General features: G+C 51.4%; 1 long non-coding RNA gene across 1 annotated transcript; it reads right to left on the bottom strand.

Moving 5' to 3' along the window:
* Nucleotides 1–19,416: 19,416 nt before the first annotated feature.
* On the bottom strand, nucleotides 19,417–20,860 carry LOC116590050. The gene is made up of 3 exons (XR_004285514.1): nucleotides 20,632–20,860; nucleotides 20,384–20,534; nucleotides 19,417–19,936 (listed from the first exon to the last, which is right to left on the bottom strand). It is a non-coding gene; the product is annotated as an uncharacterized LOC116590050 (long non-coding RNA).
* Nucleotides 20,861–26,509: the final 5,649 nt, after the last annotated feature.

Raw genomic sequence — 26,509 nt, 5'->3', positions numbered from 1 at the left:
AGTGGAAAGTGCACCCCGCGATCCTTTCCTGCGTGTTCGTGTTTTAGCCCTTTCCTATTTTTTATAACTATTTATTTTATTTATTTTTAAAGATTTTATTTATCCGACAGAAAGAGAGATCACAAGTAGGCGGGGGGTGGGGGGTGGGGGTGGGGAGCAGGCGATCCCAGGACCCTGAGATCTTGACCTGAGCTGGAGGCAGCGGCTTAACCGACTGAGCCACCTGGGCGTCCCATATGTCAAATCATTTTCTTTAAAAAAAAAAAAAAATATATATATATATATATATATATATATATATATACACACACACACATATACATATACATATATATATACATATATGTATATGTATATGTATATATATATATATAAATTCTAGGGGCACCCGGGTAGCTCAGTCGGTTAAGCCTCTGCCTTCGCCTCAGGTCATGATCCCAAGGTCCTGGGATCCAGTCCTGCATCGGGCTCCTTGCTCGGCAGGAAGTCAGCTTCTCTCTTTGCCTCTGCCTGCTTGTGCGCTCTCTCTCTCTCTCTCTGACAAATAAATAAATAAATAAAATCTTAAAAAAAAAATTTAACATATAGTCGATCTTTGTGAATATTCAGATGTCCAGTAACAAAGGAATAGTCTGTTTTTAGGGTAGAGAGTCTGATATAAATTAATTAAATCTAGCTCAATAATTAAGTTTTAGGTCTTCTCTAATCTTGATTTTTTGGAACACTTATCTGTGAGAGAAGTATTAAAATTTCCTACTACGGGGGCACCTGGGTGGCTCGGTCAGTTGGGCATCCAGCTCTTGGTTTGCGCTCAGGTCATGATTTCAGGGTTGTGAGACTGAGCCCTGCCTTGTGCCCTCCGTGCTCAGTGCGAAGAGTCTGCTTGAGATTTTCTCTCTCCTTCTCCCTCTGTCCCCCGCCACCGCCCCCACTCCTTTCACCAGCACACATCCTCTTTCTCTCAAATAAAATCTTTATTTTTTAAAAGGATTTTATTTACTTATTTAGCAGAGAGAGAGAGATCACAAGTAAGCGGAGCAACAGGCCGAGAGAGAGGGACGCAGGCTCCCTGCCGAGCAGAGAGCTCAATGCAGAAGTCGATCCCAGGACCCTGAGATCATGACCTGAGCCGAAGGCAGAGGCTTAACACACTGAGCCACCCAGGTGCCCCTAAATAAAATCTTCAAAAAATACTTCTTGCTGTAGGGGCACCTGGGTGACTCATTCGGTTAAGCCTCTGCCTTTGGCTCAGGTCATGATCTTGGGGTCTTGGGATGGAGCCCCTGTCAGGCTCCCTGCTCAGTGGGGACTCTGCTTCTCTCTCTCTCCCTCCCCCCTCACCCCTGCCTGTGCTCTCTATCACTCTCCTGCTCTCTCTCAAATAATCTTAAAAAAAAAAAAATGCTTCCTGCTACTGATACACTTTTTACTCTTCCTCGTATCCCTTTCGTTGTGTGAGTGCAGGTGCATGTTCCTGCAAGCACACATACTAACGTCTGCTCCTTGGCACTCAGTAGATACGTTCCATCAACATCGTGACTTGCATTCATCATCGTTACAAAATGTTCCTCTTGACCTCAAACCAATATTTTGCCTTGAACTTGACTGCTGCTTTCTGTTCGTTGGCACTGCCCCTTGCACCGCCCTTTTATTTTCATTCTCTGAGTCTTCTTGTTTGGGGAGTGTCTCTTGCCCCCAGCTTATAGCTGAACGTGAACCACCTTCCAGGCATTTCCTTGTACAGGTGAGTTAACCCATTTGCACGTATCCCCGTGACAGGTCCGTCTCAGTCTCAATTAAGCCGTCTTATTTTATGCTTTCTATTTTTGTAGGCTATAAAATATTTGCTTAATTTGGGTACAAGTGTTTCTTTTGATACTTTTGGAGATTTTGTAGCTGTGTCGTGATTACCTTTATAATTTTATATATAACACACTTCATCCTTTATTTCTCTAAAGATTCTCTGTTGGCCCCACTATGAGTCATGGTGACACTATTAAGATCTCTGTCCTTCTACCGTCCTTATCACAATATAAATTGAAGGGGAAACAAACGTCATTTATACACAGACATCCTTGTGTCTAGGATGTCATCGATTTTAAGATGCCACTGAGGTAGTTCACAGCTTCTCGAAGGAAAATAAAATTCTGACCCATCCCACATGCCCTGAGGAGGGTTAACAGTGGCCGTGCTTGAGATGGAATTCAAGGGCATCTTGATTTCCTTCCCTCTGTCCCTATGTCCCTGCCTAGGTTGCCTGAGATCCTTGTCCTCCTTAACACCACTTGGAGGAGGCATCCCGTGTCCTTGCCAAGGACCACAGTCATGCGTGTCTCAGCAGGAGCCACCGGTGTGGAGGGGCCGGGCTGTGTCAGCCTGGATTTCAGGTGGCCCAAGGCTCTGCGCGGAGACAGCTGACCTCGGATCCATCCTGCCTGACGTTCCTCTTTTCTGAATCTGGGCATAGCCGGCTGACACTAGCTCAGAAGCAAGTCAGGCTTGATGTCCTCCTACTAAAGCATTCTGGACATTTCTCAGGACCCCAGAGTTCCCAGAAGAACCCAGCATTCTCCGGCTCCCGCCTGTGGCTGTGCCAGTCACACCCACACCCTCCCTGCTGAGCCGCCTCTAGCTCCCGTGTGCCAGCCGGACCAGAGCACCGCCATCCCGACCACACCTTGCACTCCCCTTTCTCCAGGCCTTTGTTTTGGCTGCTGCTCCCCGCCCCCCACCCCCCTGGGCTGTTTTTGCTGGTCAGAACTTACCTGAGACTCAGCCTGTACATCACCTCCCAGAAGCTTCCGTTCCTCCTCCTCCAGCTCCTCAATCCTGGCTGGGGGAGCTGGCCCTGTGCTCCCTGGACGCTCAGGTTCCATCCTCTGACTCACATCTCTGCCTCCCCTCCCCGAGCTGGGGTGGGCTACAGAACTCTCTGGGGAGGGCTTTGGAGTCCGACAGGACGGGCTTCCCCAGAACGCCAGTCTCCAGGGTTGTACAAGGGGATATGGATCAGTGGTCCCCATCGTGCGGATGGGTGGGGAGAGCTGCATCCGGCCCTGGGGACCCAGCAGTGGAGACAGCCCTGCCTGCCAGCATGGAAGAGGCTCAAACTAACATTAGTCCTCGATATGTTCTTACTGTAGCTTTATCGGTGTATTTACATTAAAGTACGGAATCTGGGGGCACCTGGGGGGCTCAGGCATTAGGCATCTGCCTTTGGCTCAGGTCATGATCCTGGGGTCCTGGGATCGAGCCCCACATCAGGCTCTCTGCTCCGTGGAAAGGCTGCTTCTCCCTCTCCCACTACCTCTGCTTGTGTTCCCTCTCTCGCTGTCTCTCTTTCTGTCAAATAAATAAATAAAAACTTTTTTAAAAGTTAAAAAATTAATAAAGTACAAAATCAGAATGTGAGCAACCAGATGAATGTTTCCTTGCGGGACGCCACCCTGCGACTGCGCAGGTCAAGTGCTCGCACATTTCAGGTCCCCAGGAGCCTCTACTGGGGGCGACTGCTCTTTGCCTTTTGCCACTACAGATTAATTTTTCCGGTTTTTGGTTCTTTATTTAAATGGCACACGCCGCATGTACTCTCTCCCATCTAGCGCCTTTCACACTATACGTTATTTATCTGTATGTTGTTGTAATGAGAATAATAGCACGGAAAGTGCTTAGTTAAGACACTTGGTTGAGGGAATTTGACCCATCAGCTTATTTTGTACACTCGAATGTGACCGGAACCAAATCCATTGTTGAAAAAGGCACTGGAGGTGGAAATTGGAACATCAGAGCTCACTAAGGAGCTCATTTTACAGGTCACTGGTATCTGTGGTTTGGCTTGGCTGGTTATAAATGCCCCTGGAGCATCCTGGGGTCACCTTGGGTGGTGGCTGTGATCCTCCCTTAGGGTCATGCTGGGCCCTGCTCCTACTCTTCTCCCCGGCCCAGCGGGGTGGGGGGAAGGGCCAGCTCCTTGCCTAGGCTTGGTGTCTCTGCCAGTCTAGAGGACTCCTGCTCTTGTCCTTTGTGGTCTAGACTGAGCACCCAGGAGATGAAACACGCAAGATGCCCCTGGTTTGTTCTCAAAGGGAGAAAATATACCCTCATCTTGCCCCAAAGCCCCCATATAGAAATCTCTGGGCTGCTGGCAGGCCAGGGGGCTCCTAGGGGGTGGATTCCCAATGGCCCCTGTGCACCAGGCCACTTCTAGAGGGACAGGCCATAGCTGGTCTTCCCAGCATCTACTCTACAGCTGGGAAACTAAGGCTCAGAGTGCAGACTCAGTCTTTATGCAGCGTTGGATGAGGACTGCCCTGGATCTGCACCTATTAGGTTCCTACTCTGTGCCCTGTATTAGCACTGACAACTCAGATTTAAGATGACCTGTCCGGGCCAAGGACAGCCATGCTCAGGAGAGATGTCCTGGAAATCCTCACCAAGTAAGCGGCCTTTGAAGTGTGAGTGCCAGCCCCAAATAAGGACATTCCCGGCAGAGGAACTGCCCAAGCAAACCTGTACCAGCATGAAGGCCATGGGCTTCACTGACAGCAGAGCACTCAGAAGGGCTTTGGATGAGGCTGGTCAAAGACCCTGCTGATGAATGTGCTGATGAATGCGGAGACTCTTTCTGGGGCAGATGCAGGACCTCACCTCTAGGCTCTCCCACCCTCAGTGGAGCCTGTGCTGGCCCACAGTAAATCCTCTGCGGCAGAGGGATGAATGGGGGCTGAGTGAGTGAGTGAGGTTTAAAAGGAGGCAGGGGGCGCCTGGGTGGCTCAGTGGGTTAAGCTGCTGCCTTCGGTGCAGGTCATGATCTCAGGGTCCTGGGATCGAGTCCCACATCGGGCTCTCTGCTCAGCAGGGGGCCTGCTTCCCTTTCTCCCTCTCTGCCTGCCTCTCTGCCTACTTGTGATCTCTGTCTGTCAAATAAATAAATAAAATCTTTAAAAAAAATAAAATAAAATAAAAGGAGGCAGGGTGGAGCACCTGGGTGGCTCAGTGGGTTAAGCCTCTGCCTTCGGCTCAGGTCATGGTCTCGGGGTCCTGAGATCTAGCCCCGCATCGGGCTCACTGCTTAGCAGGGAGCCTGCTTCCTTCTCCCTCTGCCTGCCTCTCTGCCTACTTGTGATCTTTCTCTCTCTCTCTGTGTCAAATAAATAAATTTAAAAAAAAATAAAATAAGAGCAGGCAGGGCCAGGTAGGCAGATAGGGTTGAATGAGCCAGGACCCGTGGCCTATGAGGCAGTTAGGTCAGCACGAGGATTAGTCCCAGGCATGCTGTCTAGTCTTACCTCCTGGAGCAGGCCATTCCTGCATTCCACTCTCCAGGGTAGCCAATATCTGGTGGGGCAGGCAAGAGCCTTGGCAGCCCCTGGTTCAATCAGTGATCAACAGGCTAAATGTGCCTGTCTCTTTCAAGATCTCGGCTGCAGTGCCCCCTGTGCCTTTGCTCTCTGCAGAGCTGGAAGTGTCATTGACCCAGACTCTCCCAAGTTGGCCCCAGGACCAGGGGACCCAAGAAGAAATGTTCCAGGAGGAGTCACTGGTGGATGGATTTGTTTTCCAGGACTTTTAATGGTCCTCTCGTGTGGCTGTATCTCTTCCATACAGCCTCTCACCCCCCCCACCCCACCCCAGGGCTAGAGACCCTCCCAAGCCTTTCCAGATGACCCTTCCCCACCCAGGAACACAGCAAGATGGCTCCTTCCCACCACCAGGCCTTTCCTCTCCTGTAAATCTCTTTTCTGTGGGTCAGGAACTCTCTTCCTTGTGCTTGGATGCCGGAACCCACGGGCCCACCTGCACCTTCAGGAATCACCCGTCCCCACCCCCGGCCGTGGCACTGCTTTAGCCACTGGAGATCCTCCCCTCCGTTGAATAGGTCCACAGAGCCCAGACCACGTTCCAGAGTGGAGACAGGGCAGGGGTAGGGGGTGTTACCTACCGGCCCCAGATAGGGGACCAATGAACCGGTGTAAAAGAGGTTAAAATGAGAATTCCGAAACCTAAGTTCTTTGCTCCTCCTTTGGCCTAGTGCTGAGATGTCCTCTGCCTTTGTGGTCCTGCGGGCAGGTGGGATGGGGGCCCCTGGGCATGGGCGCCGGGGTTCCTACCCACCGCAGGCACACCTCGGCCCCAGAAGAGCCCCGGTGGCGGAAAGGTGAGGCACCTTACTTCGGAATCCAAGGGCGGTGCTCCCAGGGGCGTAACCGCTACGTAACAGCGGCGCAAAGGCCCAGGGGCGGTCGGGACCCTGGCGCAGGCGCAGGGCCGCGCTGGCTGACCTCCGGCCTGCAAGGGGTGCAGGGCGGGGAGCGGGAGGAGGGTGAGGCTCAGGGATGCTGGCCCTGCAGGGTCGCTAGTGTTAAAGCATTAATTAGGTGAGGGGTCGCTAGTGTCAAAACATTAATTAGGTATCTTTTATTCTTTTAAGAGATCCGCCCTTGTGAAACAGCAGGGGCGGTAAAACAACCACCCTGGTCCCACAGCCTCACCCCCGGGAAGTCACCGCTGCCTCGGGCTTGGGAGCTCCCTTCCAGGTGGAGCAGCTGCTCCGTCGCGGTCGCCGCGCACGCTCACCGGCAGACACCACCCCGCGCGCAGACAGACGCACACCCGTGGGGACACTCGGATTGCAGGAAGAGGTTGGTCGGAATATTCCGGGCTGTGGGTGTGTCCACGCAGACACGTGTCCGGTGACGAATCTACACACACAGTCTTGTAGGTTTTCCGGCTCTGCTCCCCGCCCTCCATCCGCGGGGCGACCCACCTCTCCAACCCGTGCATCCCGCTGCGGGCGAGGCGGGGCTGGAGGCGCAGGGTGCAAGGTGGCCGATGACACATTGCCAGGGCTGTCTGGGTGGTGGTGACGCGGTGCCCTGCGTGCGGGCTTGGGGGCTCACCCACGCCTTGGGATTCAGGAAGGTGCCAGGGACGTCAGGGCAGAGCCGACCGGAGGAGACGGCGGAGGTCAGCAGCTGGGCAGGGGCTGACCCTGGACCTCCGCGAGGGACCTGTCTGAGGCCTTTGGGGCCCTCCAGATGTAACAGTCACCAATGTGGAATTTCCCCCTGCAACTGCAGTCCTGCTGAACTGAGACGTCTAAGGGGAGGGCTGTCCCGTGTCCAAGGGCTTTGGTGTACGTGAACATGCGGCCCTGCTCACTCCGCCTGGCATTCCCCATTACCCCCCACTCTGTAAAGCTCTGGGGAGCTTTCCTCTTCAAATCCACTGTCCTCCAGTGGGGAGGGTGACCATAAGCCCAGCAGAGTCCATCAGTGGGGCCGGTCCGGTGGCTGACAGTGACTTCCACTCTGAGTGTGGGTGCTGGGTGGGGGGTGTTGGGTGAGGGGAGCTGAGCATCTTCCTGCCGCCCCGGCTGGCCTTGGAGTCATCAGCCTCCGCTGTCCAGGGACCAGCTCCAGGCTCCAGCACCAGGCGGTGCCAGCAGCACCCGCATGCGATCTGAGCTTCCGACTGGGTCTCTGGGACTGTCAGAGCCAGGAGCTGGCCCCCTGGAGGGTGAATCCTGATGAGACCCAGGGACAGGTGGCAGGGAGGAGACAAGAGGGCAATGAGTGTGCAGTGCACCAACCCCAGGCTGCTCCAGTGCCTGCCACATGGTCACACCCGGGCCTGGGGATCCAGCCCTGGAGACCAAGAACATTCTAGAACGATGATTTGGAAGCCTCAGCTCTGTGGCCGTCAATACTCTGGTGGAGTGCCCACCAGCCAGACAGGCCCGGGCCAGAGCTCATGCCTCTGCTTCTAGCTGAGCCCGGTTCCTCCTCTGGGGCAGGGGAGAGTGAGGGTCCCCAGACTACAGCAGGACAGGAACTGTCCTTGACCCAGGCTGGCCCTGGCATGGAGCTGGAGAAGGGCCCGACTTCTGGGGCTGATACCACATGATAGGCCCCAAATGTCCATACCCGAATAAGTTTGTTTGTACGTGGTGTGCAGTTGAAATCCCACTCCCCTCCCCAAAACAGGGCCGACTTCTCCAACCGGTTTTTATTTTGTCCTTAAGCCACATGGCTGAAAAATGATTTAATCAAAGTGGAGCCCTGAATTCGGTCTCGGGGCCTGGCTCTGTGCTGGCCCGGCTCCCAGGGTCTGATGGCCTCGGGTGATCTGGTGAGCTTCACGGGCAGCTGGTGACCTCCTACAGCCCCATGCGCTCCTGTTCTCCGCAGCCGGGTTCTCCCCGCGGACCCCTGCCGATGACTGGGGGCCTGGTGCCCAGTACCTAGGGGAGGGGAGAGGAAGTTGGGCCTCTAGCTTCGGCCCGCAGATCAAGAAGCTTCTGGGATGTAAACCTGGCGATTCACAGACCTGTACCCCTGGGGATAAAAATATATGTTTATGAAAAAAAAAAAAAAAGTTCATATTCAGCAAAAAAAAAAAAAAGGAAGCTTCTGGGAGAAGGCAGCCCTTGGACTGGGCATGAGAGATTGGAGACAGTGAGGCAGGCGGGTGGAATGAGAGATCTGGGCACACGGGGAGGGGGTGGGTGTAGGCTTAGCCACGTGTGTGTGCGCGCACGTGTGTGTGCATGCGTGGGAGGCAGGCTGGGGGTCCGTGGTGGGAGAGGTGTGGGGGCGGTGAGCAGCAGCGCCCCCCTGCTCCACCACCTTCCTGACCACTGTGTTGCTGGTGAAGTCTGTGCACAGGCCAACACTTGGGTGTTTTTTGTTTTTTGTTTTTAAAGATTTTATTTATTTATTGGACAGACAGAGATCACAGGTAGGCAGAGAGACGGGCAGAGAGAGGAGGAAGCAGGTTCCCCGCTGAGCAGAGAGCCTGAAGTGGGACCTGATCCCAGGACCCTGAGGCCATGACCTGAGCTGAAGGCAGAGGCTTTAACCCCCTGAGCCACCCAGGCGCCCCTTTTCTGCTTCTTCTTGGAAGCTTTTGGGATTTTTGTCTTTGTTGGGCGTTCAGAAATTTCTGCACAGTGTTTCTAGATGGTGATGTCCGGCTTTTTGGTTGTTGGTATTATTTTACTTTGTGTTCCCTTATTTATTTATTTGACAGAGAGATCACAAGTAGGCAGAGAGAGAGAGAGGGAAGCAGGCTCTCCGCTGAGCAGAGAGCCCGATGCGGGGCTCGATCCCAGAACCCTGGGATCATGAGCTGAGCCGAAGGCAGAGGCTTTAACCCACTGAGCCACCCAGGTGCCCCATGTGTTCCCTTTTTTAAATTTTTATTTTATTTTTTATTTTTATTTTTTTTAAAGATTTTTATTTATTTATTTGACAGACAGAGATCACAAGTAGGCAGAGAGGCAGGCAGAGAGAGAGAGGGAAGCAGGCTCCCTGCTGAGCAGAGAGCCCAATGCAGGGCTTGATCCTAGGACCCTGGGATCATGACCTGAGCCGAAGGCAGAGTCTTTAACCCACTGAGCCACACAGGCGTCCCTGTTACCCTTTTTTTTTTTTTAGAGAGTTTTATTTATTTACTTGAGACATCGAGCATGCGAGAGAGCAAGAGAGGATGAGCGGGGGTCGGGGGCAGAGGGAGAGGGAGAGGCAGGCTCTCCGCTGAACAGGGAGGCAGGCATGGGGCTCTGTCCCAGGACCCTGGAATCACGACCTGAGCCAAAGGCAGACACTTAACCAACTGAGCCACCCAGGCACCCTTTGTGTGTACTTTTGAATTAAAGTACAACATGTAAAATGGATATATCTTAACAATACAGCTCAGTGAAGTCTTACCTTTGTCTACACTGGGGTAATCACCACCTGGGGCCAGAGGCAGACTCCAAGCCTCACTCCACTCCCCCCTACTCCCCTTCATCCCTGGAAGAAACCACTGTTCAGTACTCTAATATCACAGACTAATTTAACTACTCTTCTCGTAAATGAAAACACAGAGCAGTATGCGTTTGTCTGCTTGTTGTTTTTGTTTTTGTTTTTTAATAAAGATTTTTATTTGTTTGACAGACGAAGATCACAAGTAGGCAGAGAGGCAGACAGAGAGAGAGGAGGAAGCAGGTTCCCTGCTGAGCAGAGAGCCCCATGCGGGGCTCGATCCAGCACTCTGGGATCATGACCTGAGCCAAAGGCAGAGGCTTTAACCCACTGAGCCACCAGGCGCCCCTGCTTGTTGTTTTTTTTAAGTAAACTTCTAAATTTTAGAACAGTTTCAGATTTACACAGTTATTGGGAAGACAGTAGAGAAAACTCTGTATACTCCATTTCTGTTTCCCTTTTAATTAATTAATTAATTAATTTTTAAGGATTTTATTTATTTATTTGACACAGAGAGAGACACAGGGAAAGAGGAAACACAAGCAGGGGGAGTAGGACAGGGAGAAGCAGGCTTCCTGCCATGCAGAGAGCTGGATGTGGGGCTCCATCACAGGATCCTGGGATCATGACCTAAGCCAAAGGCAGAGGCTTAACGACTGAGCCCGTTTTTAATTTATTTAAAAAAAGCTTTAAAGTAACCTCCATGTCCAACATAGGGCTTGAACTCCCAGCCCGGAGATCAAGAGCCCTGTGCTCTACCCGCTGAGTCAGGCAGGCAGCTTGCCTGACTTTTTTACTTAACATCTCACATTAGTATAATAGATTTGTCACAACTAATGAGCAAATCTTCATACGCTGTTACCAACTAGAACCCGTACTGGGTTGATTTCTGAATCAGAAATCCTCAGTTTTTCTTAATGTCCTTTTTCTGTTCTAAGATCTTGGCCAGGACACCACATTGCCTTCAGTCGTCTTGTGTCCTTAGGCCCCTCTTGGTTGTGACACCTTCTCAGCCACTCCCTCCTTCTGATGATCCTAACAGTTTTACGTCGTGCCGGCCGGTATTTGGTGTCACGGTCCTGACCTGGGATTTGCCTTGATGTCTTCCTCGGGGTTGGACTGGAGTCGTGGGTTTGGGAGAGGAAGACCAGAGGCCAGGTGCCCTCCTCATCAGAGGATTGATTTCATCACTGCAAGGGTACTTCCTGTTGACCTTGGCCCCCTGGTGGAGGTATGTGGAGCGGCTTCCACATTTTGGAAGGAAGTCTCTGTGCAGCCCATGCCTCAGGAGCCGGGAGGTCGGCTCCGCCTCCTTGAAGGTGGGGCATTGGCCTGAATTAGTTGGAATTCCTCTGCGTGGAAGATCTCGCTTCTCCATTTGGTTATGCAATTATTTATTTATTTATTTATTTATTTATAAAGATTTATTGAAGCAGGCCCCCCAGGCACCCCATGCAATTATTTGTTGATACCAGTATGGACTCATGAGATTTGTTTAATACTTCCGGCTATAATCTAATGCTGTCTTACTATTTTGTTGCTCAAATGGTTCTAGCTTTGGCCACTGGGAGCTCTTTCAGTTGACTTCTGTGTCCCTTTGATGTGCCCCATCATTGGGTGTGTATGTGGTGTGTGTGTGTATGTGGCATGTGTGGCACGTGAGCGTGTTTGTGTGTGTGTGTGTGTGTGTGTGCTGAGTAGTTCCTTGTTCTGGTCCTAGAATCTGCCATTTCTCCAAGGAGCCCTGGTTCCTCTTGCCGGAGAAGGGTATTAAAAATCAAGATCATGGGCGCCTGGGTGTCTTAGTGGGTTAAGCCTCTGCCTTCGGCTCAGGTCATGATATCAGGGTCCTGGGATCGAGCCCTGCATTGGGTTCTCTGCTCAGCGGGGAGCCTGCTTCTCCCTCCCCTTCTGCCTGCCTCTCTGCCTACTTGTGATCTCACGCCTGTGTCAAATAAATAAAATCTTAAAAAAAAAAAATCAAGATCACATGTGATCAAAGGTACTGGGATGTCCTTGCCTCTGGGAGCTGTTTGCTGACAAAGCAAGGGAGTACATGTATGTATTCTAACCCCTGTGTATACGCATCTGGAATTATTTCTACAAGTAACCATCTGTATCTACGTTAAGCTGAACCTAATTTTATATTGGTGTCTCCACCTCTGATCAGTTACCACATGGAACATTCTAGCCTCTTCCCCTTGCTTATCTGTAATCTGCTCCAACCTGGAGAAACCTGGTTCTCATCATCCGCTCACCTCCTTTTTAGAACTTAATTGTTCAATTCCAGTACATGTTTAGTGGTTCTAGAATTGTTAGCTGGTGTTCACATGGGAAGCCACTTCATCAGCTCGGTAGGGTACAGTCCTGCATCTCCTCATTTCCCGAGTGACTCAGGGCAGTGTCTGATTCTCCTCAGTCCTTCAGCGAAGCTGGTTCAGGTTATTTTCCAATTGATTAGATTCTTCCATTGTATTCTGTGTTCTTTCCTGGGATTCCTGACTCCTAAATGGTTTTTTAAAATTGTGTGTACATGGAGGTCTGCTCTGTAATATCAGGGTATATGAATTTTGACAAACACTAGTGTCTTTTATCCACTGTTATGGTCTACTATATCATGATTTCACCTCCTGAAAAATTCCCCTGTGCTGCCCCTCTTCAACCCTCAGCACCCCAGCATCCCTGGCAACTACTGGTCTTTTTATAGTCTCGATAGTTTTACCTTTTCCAGAATGTTATTGAATTGGCATCATACAGTACATAGTATTTTCAAACAGGCTGCTTTCACATAGCAGTACGCATTTATGATTCCTCCACACCCCTTAGTAATTTGTTAGCTCATTTCCTTTTTTTTAATGTTCATTTTTTTCTAAGTAATCCCTACACCCAATATGGGGCTCACCCTGAGATCAAGAGTCACAGGCTCCTCCCACTGAGCCCGCAGGTGCCCCTCCCCCTCATTTCCTTTGATCTCTGATTGATATTCCCTTCGCAGGGTGGACCACAGTGTGTTTATCCCTTCACCTATTTAGGTAACCAGAAATAAAGCTGCTGTCAGCGTTCACATACATTCAGGTTTCGTATGGGGGAGAGTTTTCACATCAGTTAGATCAACACCGAGGGGTGCAGCAGCTGGATCATATGGTAAGACCTTGTTTAATTTTGTAAGAAGCTGCCACCCTCGGGGGCCCCTGGGTGGCACAGTCAAGTAAGGAAGCGTCTGCCTCCCGGTTTCAGCTCTGGCTGTGATCTCAGGGTCCCGCATCTGGCTCCGTGCTCAGTGGGGAGTCTGCTTGGGACTCTTTCTCCCTTTCCTTCTGCCCCTCCCCCATGCTCCCTTTGTTTCTCCCAAATAAATAAATAAAAGCTAAAACAAAACAAACAAAGGCTGACACATTGTCTTCCAAAGTGGCCATGCCATTCTGCATTCCTACCAGCAATGAATGGGAGTTCCTGTGGCTCCACATTGTGGGTGGCTTCTGGGGTTGGTGTTGTGGATTTTATCCATTCCTGTAGGTCTGTAGTAGTGGCTCATTATTGCTTTCATTTGCATTTCCCTGGTGACAAATGACGCTGAGCATCTTCTCATGTGCCTATCGTCACCTAGTGTCCGTGGTCATCTGTGTCTCCTGCAGGGAGCTGTCCAGATCTTTTGCGCATTTGTCAGTTGGGTTATTTGTTATCTACTGTTGACTTTTAATATCTGTTTATATATTTTAGACTCAAGTCCTTCATCAGACTTGTGTTTTGCAAGTATCTTCTTACGTTCTCTCATCTGTGGCTTCTCTTCATGTTCTTTTTTTTTTTTTTTAATATTTTATTTATTTATTTGAGAGAGAGAGGGCATGAATGGAGAAAGGTCAGCGGGAGAAGCAGAATCCCCGTCGAGAAGGGAGTCCAATTCGGGACTTGATCCTGGGACTCTAGGATCATGACCCGAGCTGCAGGCGGTCGCTTAATCAACTGAGCCACCCAGATGCCCCTTTTCTACGTGTTCTTTTTTTTTTTTTTTTTTAAGATTTTATTTATTTATTTGACAGAGAGAGATCACAAGTAGGCAGAGAGGCAGGCAGAGAGAGGAGGAAGCAGGCTCCCCGCTGAGCAGAGAGCCCGATGCGGGACTCGATCCCAGGACCCTGAGATCATGACCTGAGCCGAAGGCAGCGGCTTAACCCACTGAGCCACCCAGGCGCCCCTCTCTACGTGTTCTTAAAACATTGTCTTTCACAGAACCAAAGTTATACATTTAATGAAGTTGAAATTACACATTTTTTTCTCTTTCATGGGTTATACCATTGGTGTTGTCTTTAAAGATTTTATTTATTTATTTTACAGAGAGAGATCTATCACAAGTAGGCAGAGAGGCAGGCAGGGAGAGAGGAAGGGAAGCAGGCTCCCTGCTGAGCAGAGAGCCCGAAGCGGGACTCGATCCCAGGACCCTGAGATCATGACCTGAGCCAAAGGCAGCGGCTTAACCCATCGAGCCACCCAGGCGCCCATGGTGTTGTCTTTAAAAGCTCATCACCAAACCCAAGGTCAGGTAGATTTTTCTCCTATGTTTTCCTCAAGAAGTTTTGTCATTTTGCATTTTACATTTAGGTCTGTGATCCATTTTGAGTAAATTTTCTCCCTAAGATTTTTTTTTTTAAGATTTTATTTATTTACTTGTCAGAGATCACAAGTAGGCAGAGAGGCAGGCAGAGAGAGAGGAGGAAGCAGGCTCCCCGCTGAGCAGAGAGCCCGATGTGGGGCTCGATCCCAGTGATGAGGGAGCAGGAGGCTGGCTGAGGACAAAGCAAAAGCTGGCGCCTTGCACCCCCCCCCTTCATCCGCTCCCCTCCATATGTGTAGCATTCCTCAGGCACCCCTGACTGCCATAAAATGATAAATAGTTAACTTGCTGAGATCGCAATCCTGCAAGACAGGAGTCTCCCTTGGTTTGCAAATTTCCTTGAGATTACAACAAAGAAGTTACCTTATCAATAGCCCAATTTCCAAAGACACAGAACTCAGTTCCTCAAGCCTAATGTTACCCTCCCCTCCATAAAAACGAAGGAGGTGGAAGTAGAAGGAAAAGTAAATAAAGTTAAATTTCTTCTAAACTTAAATCTCATTAACAAGATGCTTGATAGCAGGAATGTAACATTCCACCAGACTTCCAATTGTCTTTACTTGATAGCAACTAAGCCTTCAATATCCTGATAGTATTCTTTGCCCCAATAGCCCTTCTGAACACCCCTTTGTCCTCACCTACCCAACTCCTGTGTATATAACCAACCACTCCTCACAACCCGGGGCAGCAGCTCTTCCTGCCCACGGGTCCTGTCCCCGTGCTTTAATAAACCACCATTTTGCACCAATGACGTCTTAAGAATTCTTTCTTTAGTCGTCGGCTCCGAACCTCCTCACCCCACCGAACCTGACTTAGGTTCTGGGACTTCATCATTTTTGGCGAGCCAGCCAGGAGGTTTGTGAGTTCACATTTGGACTCTGAGCTTCGGTGCAAAATTGGTGAGTACTTTCTCTCCTTTTCCTTTACTCTCATTCCAGGGCTTTTTCAAGGAGTATGGTCTTATTGGAACACTTGCATGTCAATTGCTCAGGCTGTAATCCTCTAGCCCGTGGCTACTCCACAGGGAGGAGAGCGTCTGCCTTTTGGCTGTAAGCTAGTACCCTGGCCGGAATGGCAATAAGACCCAGAAACTTGATACCCTCTCTTTGTTCCTGTTCTTATAGAAAGTTGTCTCTCTTGGGCACGGGACAGCCACCTAAGTCACCAGGACGGCTGCCAATCTTAAGACTCCCGTGTGAGGTTTTCTGGGACTTCATCACCAGGACCCTGAGATCACGACCTGAGCTGAAAGCAGAGGCTTTAACCCACTGAGCCACCCAGGCGCCCCTCCTTAAGATTTTATTTGTAAGTAATCTCTATACTCACCGTAGGGCTCGGGCCTACAACTTTGAGATCAAGCGTGCCGCGCTCCACAGACAGAGCCATCCAGGTGCCCCAATTTTGATCATATTCTTATGTAAGGTCTGGTCTAGGTTAATTTATTCTTTTGCATATGGACCTCCGGTGGCGGTAACACCACTTTCCGAGGAGACTGTCCCGGCTCCACTGAACTCTCTCTGCACTGTCGTCAAGCATCAGCTGAGTACACGTGTGTGGGTCAGTATCTTCACTTTCTGTTCTTACATTGATTTGTGTGTCTGTTTTCTTCTTTCCTTCCTTCCTTTCTTCCTTTCAGATTTTATTTGAGAGAGAGAAAGAGAGTGAGGGTGCACACAGAAGCAGGAGGAGCAGCAGAGGGACAGGGAGAAGCAGACTCCCTGCTGAGAAGGGAGCCCCTTACAGGATAGATCCCAGGACCCTGGCCCAGAGTTAAGTCTACAAATCTAGTCCTCTGTTATTACGTCCTGCTGTGGTGCTTTAGCTCCACCTGGCTAAATCTGCATGTGAAAGGCACCCTTCCAAGCTGGTCATTAACTATCTCTAGGAACTGGCCCCAGGAGGGGTGGTCTCCCCCGGGTGAACAAGATAGCCAAACAGGAAAATACCAGAAAAGAAAAAAGGCAGGAATACTGTGGGCCTTCTGGTGCATTGACATTGTGTTGAATCTTTGTGGTGATGATAAGGGGACTTCTAGAGCGTAGGGCACAAGTTTTCCTGGACAGCATAGAAAAAAATTGTATCGGGCGCCTGGGTGGCTCAGTGGGTTAGGCCGCTGCCTTCGGCTCGGGTCATGATCTCAGGGTCCTGGGATCGAGTCCCGCATCGGGCTCTCTGCTCAGCGGTGAGCCTGCTTCCTCCTCTCTCTCTCTCTCTGCCTGCCTGCCTCTCTGCCTACTTGTGATCTCTCTGTGTCAAATAAATAAATAAAATCTTAAAAAAAAAAAATTGTATCATTAGAAAGAATAGGGGTGCCTGGGTGGCTCAGTCCTTAAATGTCTGCCTTGGGCTCAGGTCATGATGCCAGGGTCCTGGGATCGAGCCCCGCATGGGGCTCCCTGCTCCGTGGGGAACCTGCTTCTCCCTCCCCCCTTCCCCCTGCTGTGTTCCCTCTCTTGCTGTCTCTCTCTGTCAAATAAATAAATAAATAAATAAAATATTTAAAAAGAAAGAAAGAATAGTAGGGAGTGACACAACTAGAAGTATCAGGGCTTCTGGGCTGGCTCATACCTAAGATTCTCAGTTTATGTGGCACTGTCCAAGGCAATCAATCTGAAATTCCCAGGGTTTCTAACAGTATCTCAGTGGGGTTGGAGAGTGTTAAAAGTGTGCACATATATAGTTGTTTGTTTTGTTATTGTTCGTTTTTTTATTTCACTAATATTATCATTTGCGGGGAGTCAAGCTGGCAGGTCCAGCAGTGATGCTGTCAGAGTATGATCTCCTGGTTTAGTGAAGTTTGTGTGAGGCAACATGGTGTTGCACGTGACCAGGGGGACAGGTGGTGGTGGTCCTGGTGGGAACCGCAGGGCCAGAGATCCTGGTGGAAGGCTGGAGGGTTAATAAGGAAGGCAGTAGGGGTTAGGCAGTCCTTTCCTCAAGGGGGTCCTGGGGTTGACTAGTATGAGGCAGGTGCCCCCTGGGGGAAAGCATTATTTCCATTAATTGTTTGGCTGGCCCAGAAGAGTGACCTGGGCCAGATTTGCCTTTGGGTGTGGCATGTTTGCACAGACATGTAGGTGTGTGTGTTTCCACAGGGAGCAAGGAGTTAACCAGGATCCTGGCAAAGCAGACAGCAAGTTCAGAAACATCCCAGAATCCCTAATCCTAAAGGAAGGAAAGCAGTCAGGGTCTGCATCCACTGTGCCTCACAGAGGCAGTCTGTGGGCATTGCTGGGGCAGGAGTTCAAGAGTCGGGGTGAACTTGTCCTGGGGATCGCCAGCAGCTGGCTCGCGGGCCGTGGAGATGTCATCTGCGGTGTGGGCTCGGGTCCCTTCTCAGGGGGGTGGGGGTGTGGTCGCTGTTCCTGGAACTCAGTGGGGTTGGGACAAGGCTGGGTTGGGCTCTGGCAGGAGCCTATAGGCAGGCCCTCCCATCTGGCCAGTTACTGTGGGCTCTTTGTTTCAGCTGGTTTGTTTGGGGATAGAAAAGTGGTGTGGTCTTGGGGTTGTGGGGCTTGTGCTAAGCAAACTTGATGCCTGGTGAGGCAATGGCTCACCTGGACGGTTTGGGCCTTGGATTACAAACCAGGGAAAAATCCCAGGCCGAGAGTACGGAGACCAGTAACCAACAGGATGGTGTTTGCTTATACTTGACAGGTTTTGTGTTTATTCTGTGTGTGTGTGTGTGTGTGTGTGTGTGTGTGTGTGAAGTTTAAGCTCAGATGGCCCCTATGTCAGATGAGCAGCCATCTGGCCCGCAGGACAACCTATAGTTAATGGGGTCTAGGAGGATAGATGCCCTGGCTCTGGCCGCCAGCCCTTGTGGGATGGGGGCAAGATTAGAAATTTATAAAGATAGGGGAGACAGTCTTAGAGGCCTCTATAGGTTATATAATGTCTTTATGACCATGGAGGAGACAAATCCCCCTTTAAATGTAGGAAGGGGAGTGTAGGACACTTTAAAATTTGACGTTGAGTTTTGAGTTGCCCAAGGACCTTGAATTAAGCGAGATTAAGCCCTGGGGCTAGAAGGAGGCCCTGTTTGGGGTCCCTTTGCTGGATCGGAATTTGAAAAGATGTTTGAGGAAACCATTATGTCCCTGAGCTCAGCCTCTCGGGGCCCCTCTCAGGGACAGAAAAGTTCTACCGAGTGCCTTTTCCAAGAGCCTAGCAGTGTGGATTCTGAGAAGTAACATGTGTACCTGATCATTGCCAGTCCCGTTTGTAACTCCGGACGGTATAGGAGTGGGCTGGCCAGGCCTTGCTTTTGGCCTCCAGGTATGAGGAGACAGTTGTGATTTGGGGTATCTGTGGGGCAAGAGATTCTGAATCCTTTACCCTCAATGACCCAACAGTGTGTATAATCAACGTGCAGAGGGGGGTGGTTGCGGGCCAAGGCGCCAGTGCCAAGATGGCTGCCTGAAGTCTGGCCAGTTGTGTTGACCATTGGGTCCTGACCTTCGTCTGGGACATCCTGAGGGGTGGAAAGCAGCAGGGTTCCAACGAGTGCTGTCATGTTTACGATGGCTGGCAGTGCAAGCCACACAGTCCACAAGCTCTGGTTGATGTTCATTCAGTCAGGGGCGCTGCTGGTTAGCCAAGGTACCTGGGGGAGGGATGACCTCCCCTCTGGGTGGAGCACATGGCATCTGGCCAGGGACTGAGGACAGGGGAGGCCCAGTGGGATGTGCCAGGGGGCTCAGGTCTGGCTCCTTCCTGTTGTAAGAGGCCTCATCAGCCATTTTGAGCCCCTGACCCCAGCTAAGGGGCAGCTGCACTGGAAGGGTCCCGGGCTCCGGGGCTGTCAGTGCTCGTATTTCCAGGAAAGCCCAATATGGAGAGATTCTGGTTTTAATGGTGTTTAGCACGAGGCTGAGAGAGGCAGTTTCTTTCTTTTCTTTCTTTTTTTTAAAAAATATTTTATTTATTTATTTGACAGACAGAGATCACAAGTAGGCAGAGAGGCAGGCAGAGAGAGAGGGGGAAGCAGGCTCCCTGCTGAGCTGAGAGCCCGATGCGGGGCTCGATCCCAGGACCCTGAGATCATGACCTGAGCCGAAGGCAGAGGTTTAACCCACTGAGCCACCCAGGTGCCCCGAGAGAGGCAGTTTCTTGCATCAGAAGCCTTTGGACAACTAAGGGCCATCCGGGGTGGTCCAGAGAGCCCCCGGGAACAGGAGGGGAGGTTGCCCGGGTCTCTGAGGTGAAGGAGTCTCTGAGACCCGCAGGGAGGGCCCGTTGGCCGAGTCTGGCCGGTTCTTCGAGCCTTTCCTGCCCGGGAGCTGATTCTGAGGAGCTGCCTGCGTCTGACTGAAACAGAAATCCTAGAAGAGGGACACGTTGTCGTCAGAAGCCAGAGAGAATGGACAGATGACGGGCCCGAAGCAGCAGGTCCAGTGACACTCGCTGGAGGAAGCGGCGGTCCCCGGGAGGTCACAGCTGCGCTCCTGGATGATGGTGGATGGTGTGAAGGCAAAGCTGCTGAGGCCCACGGTAGCCTGGAGATGTGTGTCCTGCAGGGGGAAGGCGGCCGGGCTGAGGCCTGAAACGGGCGCTGAGCGGAGCGCATTAGCCGAATCTGTGAGAGCAAGATTCTGCTGAGTTACCAGTATCGGGAATGGGGAACGGGACCCGGTGGCCTGCCTCTAGGCAGCAGCCGCGAGCTGGGGTGATTCCGTCTTCTCGCTCCTCCTCCCCCTTGTCCTCCTCCCCCCTCCGATTCCCTATGGATGTGATCCCTCCTGTCCCCCCAAGTCGGGAGGAGTGGGGCCTTTAGCAGACAAACAGCACAGGGAGGGGCCTGTGGGGTGCCCGGCCCCTGAGCGCGGTGCCCTGGCACGGACTCAGTCTGTGGTCCGAAGTTTCGCAGGTTATCTCGGAGGAGTGCTCCCCCTCCCTGGGGAGGCTGAAGAGGAGGGAGCACGGCAGTTGGGTTTGTCAATGCCCCGGCTCAGGACCAGCCTCGGCCCTGGCAGGGACGTAAGACATACCTCGGTCCCTTCGGAGGGGTCTCTCAGAAACTCACCGAGACCCCTGAGGAAAGGGGGGTGCGCTGCAAGGTCATCCTGTGATCCAGGCAGGTAACAGCTGGAGCAGAACCTAGGGAGGACCCGGCTTCCGAGTTCCGGGTGGGAGTCCACGGCCACGCCAGGCACGTGTGCCAGCTGGGGTGGCACCTGCGGGGTGGCCACGGGCCAGGCTGCAGCTCAAGCCTGGTGCAGGCAGGAGGCGCAGCCCCCCCTCCGCACCCGCACCTATGGCCTAGGGACATACCTGCACAGCCTGAGCCGGCCCTCCCGGCTCCCCCGCCTGCTTGTTTTATAATGTTGATTTTATTATTATTCAGGTGTCTTGAGGCCATCAGATTTGGAAACGGCTGGGGCTGCAAGGGAGTCTGTTAGGTAAGTTCCCAGGCGGGGCTCATCCTGGAGGCCAGAGCCAGGGGGGTGAAGAGGGGTGGTGGGCATTAGCCGAGGGGCCAGGGGAAAGCCTGGGCAGGAACCTTTCACACGGTTTCCCCGGGAGTGGCGAGGCAAGGTAAACAGGTTTAGGACTGGCCAGTCTGAGTAATTCTGTTCCAGTTGTCTGTCGAGTTGTCTGGAACCTGGCTCTGTGGCGACGAGGGCCGGGAACACTGGCCTGGAGTGTGAGCCCCTGGAGAAGGTGGTGTGGTGCGTGGGCTCCGGGCTGCTGAAGGCCCCCAGGCCGGGCGTTTACCAGCGCGAAGAACTGGTTAGCCCTGGGACGTCAAAGCATAAGGAATACAGAGAATCCGGAGTGTGGCCGACCCTGTTGGTGGAGTGCGTGACTCCTGATCTCGGGGTCGGAGTCATGAGTTAAAGCCCCACGGTGGGTGGAGAGATTACTTAAAAAAAAAAAAAAAAAAAGGCTAGAGAGAGCCAGAAGGCGCGAATCGTCCCCAGTGTTGGTGCGTCTAGAGCATTTGTTTCACTGCTGCCCACCAGTCCACGCGTGGACTGACCATGGGGAGTCTGCCCGTCCGCTCCGCTGTGGTGGGAGGTTGGGGCTGTCTCCAGGATGGGGCTTCTACCACGGATGCTGTTATGAATATTCCTATGCATGTTTTTGGTAGACGTCTGGGCCCATGCGCAGCCAGGGCATCCTGTGTGGTGAGGCAGGGGGAGGTGATGCTTTGGGGGGGTGGTCATTGCAAGTGACCCAAAGTGGTTGAACGAGTTTTAGTCTTGGGGACACCCTGAAGCCTCTTCAGGCTGAAGGCTCGGGGCTTCTGATCTGGGGAGTCCCCATCGATTCCTTGTTCGACAGGATTCATCTGTTCTTTCACTGAGTACATTGCTATAGAGGCCATCCCCGGTTCTGGGCATTAGGAACGCCAGGGGCAGACCCTCGAGAACTAGACGCTCTGTAGGAGGGAACAGACAGAAGCAAGAACATAAGTGCGCGCTACACAGATTTATTTCAGATGGGAATAATCTTGCTTCCATAAAATTGTAATCCCAGAGAGAGATGACTTCTGTAAAGAAGGTGAAGACTGTAGAGGCACAGTTGCCGCCCCTCCTCCACTTTCTCTACCCTTCTAGAACTCTCCACAGACAGATTCTGGGGTCCTGTACCTGTTCTTAAGTCTCTCCACTTTCATGGCTTTCCATGTCAATAGAGCATTGTTTTTTTTAACTGAAGCGTGATCGACACACAACATCCTGCTAGTCTGGGGTTTACATTGTAGGGATTTGATTATTTTTTTAACTTTTAAAAAAATTTTAAAGATTTTATTTATTTGAGAGAGAGAGAGTGCACACGAGAGGGGCAGCAGCAGAGAAGGAGAAGCAGGCTCCCCACTGAGCGGGGAGCCCGATGCGCAGCTGGATCCCAGGACCCTGCGATCATGACCTGCGCCAAAGGCAGAGGCTTAACTGCCTAAGCCACCCAGGCGCCCTGTGATTCAATATTTTGAAACATAACAGTCCCCACGATAGGTCCAGTTACCGTCTGTCACCACACGCCGTCAGGACGGTATTACTGACTCTATTCCCTGTGCTCTAGGACATCCCCACAGCTTCCGTGCGGCCCAGCCGGTAGGGACCTGTTAATCCCCCGCGCTCTTTTGCCTGCTCTCCAGTCTCCCTCCCTCCAACAACTGACGGTTTCCTTCTTGTATCTGTGAGTCTGTTTCTGTTTTGTTTCTTAGATTCCGCTTGGAAACAAAATCTTCCATATGTCTCTTTCTCTCTCTGACTTACTTCACTCAGCATAATACCCACTAGGTCCGTCCATGTTGTTGCAGATGGCAAGATCTCATTCTTTTTTTTTTTTTAACCGTTTTATTTTTATTTTTTTAAAGATTTTATTTATTTGACAGAGATCACAAGTAGGCAGAGAGGCAGGCAGAGAGAGAAGGGAAGCAGGTTCCCTACTGAGCAGAGAGCCCGATGCGGGGCTTGCTCCTAGGCCCCTGGGATCATGACCTGAGCCCAAGGCAGAGGCTTTAACCTACTGAGCCACGCAGGCGCCCCGGCAAGATCTCATTCTTAAGGCTGATAGTCCACTGTGCGTGTGTCCCACGGCTCTGTCCATCATCCGTCCGTGGACACTTAGGCTATTTCCAGATCTTGGCTATTACAAATAATGCTGCGGAGTGGGAGGCATGTATCTCTTCAAATTGGTCTTTTCTTGGGTGCCTGGGTGGTGAGTTGGTTAAGTGTCTGACACTTGGTTTCGGCTCTGGTCATGACCGCAGGGTTGTGAGATCGAGCCCCGAGTATGGCTCGTGCTGAGCGGGGCGTCCGCTTGAAATTCTCTCCCTCCCCCTCCTCCAACCACCACCCCCTCTGTGGTCTTTCTTTTTCGCCAAAAAAAAAAAAAGAAAAGAAAAGAAAAGAAAAGTATCTTCTTTTCTTTAGATAAATCCCACAAGTGGGAATACTAGATCATAGGGTAGCTCTATTTTTAACTTTTTGAGGAACCTCCATACTGTTTTCCACGGTGGCTGCACCAGTTCACATGCTCGCCAGCAATGCAGGAGGGTTCCCTTCTGTCCACACCCTCGCCAAGACTTGTTACTTTCAGTCTTTTGGTCCTGCTGTCTGTGACAGGTGCCAGGTGATCTCTCATGGTGGTTTTGATTTGCATTTCCTTGATGAGGCATCTTTTTGTGTCCTGTTGGCCACAAGCCTGTCTTCTTTGGGAAAATGTCTATTTAGGTCCTCTGCCTCTTTTTAAATATTAAGTTGTATAAATTCTTTATATATTTTGTCTACAAACCCCTTATCCGCCATGTTACTTGCAAATATCTGCTTCCACTAACTAGGCTACCTTCTCGTTTTGCTGATGTTTTTCTCACTGGAGCAGAAGACTTTTTTGTTTGATGCAATCCCATTTGGTTTTTTTAAGCTTTTACTGCCCTTGCCTGGGGAGACTGCCCCCCACCCCATACTGTCAGTACTGCCAAGAGCTTCCTGCCTGTGTTTTCTTCTAAGCGAAGTTTTTTGCTTTTAAACAAGCCACTTACACCTACCCCTCTCTGGTTTATTTATTTATTGACTCAGTGGCTTTGTGAATCTCCTGAAATGGAAATGTCATTCTCATTTCTAAGCCCAGTTCTGCTTTTCCCATAGCTCTGTTTCCCCAGGTGGGACATTCTTCTCTTTCTTGGAGTGGTTGCCCCCTGCCACCCCCCCCCCCCGGGGGATGTGACTCCCTCCTGTGTGGGCTGACTGTGAGCTGTGAGTCACGGGCTGTGAGCTTCCCTCGGGTTCAGAACAGGAGTGGGAGGGGCTGTACCGAATGCCTTCTGGCCTGTTCCTGGGAATGTGCAAACCTGGGGCAGGAGAGGGCTTCCTGCTGGGACGGCAAGTACTACAGTTAAGACTTCTGGGTGTAGGTACCCCCTGCTCCTCCCAAGCAGTGGGAGACACGTAGGCTTACAGTCAGGGTCCCTTCTGGGAGTCAGTGAACCTACCCCTCCCCAGGTGTGCTCATTGCCCCCGTCCCACCACCAGCAGCTGCTGCTGCTCCCAGGAGAAATGGGGGCAGGGAAGGTTCTGTGTGTCGGGGGGAATCACAGAGGAGTGGCTATACATACAGTGTATGATAAAGATTTTTGAACAATGAACTTCATTTTTTTAAAATTTTTTTTTAAAAGATTTTATTTTTATTTATTTGAGAGAGGCGGTGAGAGAGAGCATGAGTGAGGAGAAGGTCAGAGAGAGAAGCAGACTCCCCGTGGAGCTGGGAGCCGGATGCGGGACTCGTTCCTGGGACTCCGGGATCATGACCTGAGCCGAAGGCAGTTGTCCAACCAACTGAGCCACCCAGGCGTCCCTTTAAGTTTTTAAAAAAAAAAATTATTTATTTATTTGACACACAGAGAGAGATCACAAGTAGGCAGAGAGGCAGGCAGAGAGAGAGAGGGAAGCAGGCTCCCCGCTGAGTAGAGAGTCCCATGCGGGGCTGGATCCCAGAGTCCTGGGATCATGACCTGAGCCGAAGGCAGAGGCTTAACCCACTGAGCCACCCAGGCGCCCACAATGAACTTCATTTTAAAAATAAACTTTATGATCTGTAGAAATACTGGGAAGATAGCATTAAGAGTTCACATAGCTTCCACACCCAACATCCTTCATTTTAAGATCTTGTAATAGTATGGTGCATTTGTTGTAATTAGTGAATCACTATTGGTACATTGTAATTGACTGAAGCTCTAAGTTTTATTCATATTCTCTAAGTTTTTACCTAATGCCCTTTTTCCAGGAACCCACCTTACAGACAAACATATCTTCTCTGTCATTGCTAGGACCAGGATGTGGCGGGAAGGCAGTCACGGGTGCTGTGATCAAGGCCACCATCTTGAATTCCGTTTCTCTGGTTCAGGCCTGCGTCAGGGACTTGGGAATTTCTTGGTCAGGGCCCAGGATTGAGAGTCATATATGTTGAACTCCTGTTCGACCCTCCTGTCTCTCTAGTACGTCTTTTGACATACTAGACATTTGTCCCCTCTTTGGCCTTAGTTTCCTTATCTGTAAAATGGAGGCACTGGGCTAGTTTCATCTGGACAGGCTGAGTCCTGGGGTCAGTGTGTGAATGAAGTTTTCTGATCCCCATCCTGGGGTGGAGGGAGCTGGCAGGCGAGACGGGATTCCAGAGGGCAGAGCTGAGACAGATCTCACTGATGGCAATGTGGGGGCAGACACGCTGCCTCTGGGCTTTTCAAGTTGAAGATCAGGGGCCTCTCCCTGCTTTGCTGCCTTATTCTTGTGTGGTTAGGCAAGGCCCTCTTGAGCTCTGAGCCTTGGTTTACTCACCCGCGAAGCACCAGCTGGTGGGAGGGTCCCTTTGGCTGGGAATAGAACAGGTTGCCCTGGGGAGCAGTGAGTTCTGTTTTCGAGGCCAAGCAGGCTGGGCCAGGGGACCCCGTTGGGTGCTTCAAGGGCTGGTGGCAATGCTAGGCTCTGAGGGTCTTTCTGTTGGACTGGGAATCCAGCCTCCTGCCGGTCCATTTGCCTACACCTGAGCCACCACCTGAGGGTCACACACAGTTGCTCTCCTCTCCCGCTTGGGTGGGACAGCATCTGGCCTGGGGCTAAGGGAGGCCTGCCAAGTGTACCACACCCCTGGGCCACGGACTTAAGGAGGCTGGAGGAAAACTCACCCTTATTACCTCCCTGCCCAGACTGACTACCGGGCCAGTTTGCTACCCCGAGTCTGCTACCCGGGCATCTCCCAGCACAGGCCAGGCTCTCCAGGGTCTAGAAAGGTGAACTGTCCATACTCTCCAAAGCTCCGGAGGGGTGAGAGGAATCCCTGAAAAGGTGAAAATGAGGAGCCCTGTGCCCCCACTCCTGGACTCTTATTATTTAAAAAATGTCAGGGTTCTTCTACGCTTCTGAGCCTTTGGCATCTGCTGTTCCCTCCTCCACCAGTGCCCTTCCCTTGTCTAGCTGCTGACTCCTACTCATCCTTCAGAGCCCAGTGCAAAAGACTCCGGGGCTGGATCCTGGCTACCCCTCCCTGTGTCAGGGCACGTCTCACACTGAGTCATAATAAGCCTTTTCCGTGTCCCCGTGTCCCTCGATTTTCCTGAAGGTAGGGGTGGGGCTGACTCACCTCCCTCAGGTTGCCACAGACCCATCATCTGCCCACTGCGTTGCGTGGGAGGGCCGGGTAGGGGACA

The sequence above is a fragment of the Mustela erminea genome, chromosome 5, assembly GCF_009829155.1.
Source record: "Mustela erminea isolate mMusErm1 chromosome 5, mMusErm1.Pri, whole genome shotgun sequence".
Classification (NCBI taxonomy): Eukaryota; Metazoa; Chordata; class Mammalia; order Carnivora; family Mustelidae; genus Mustela; species Mustela erminea.
This window is presented reverse-complemented; position numbering and strand designations above follow the sequence as displayed.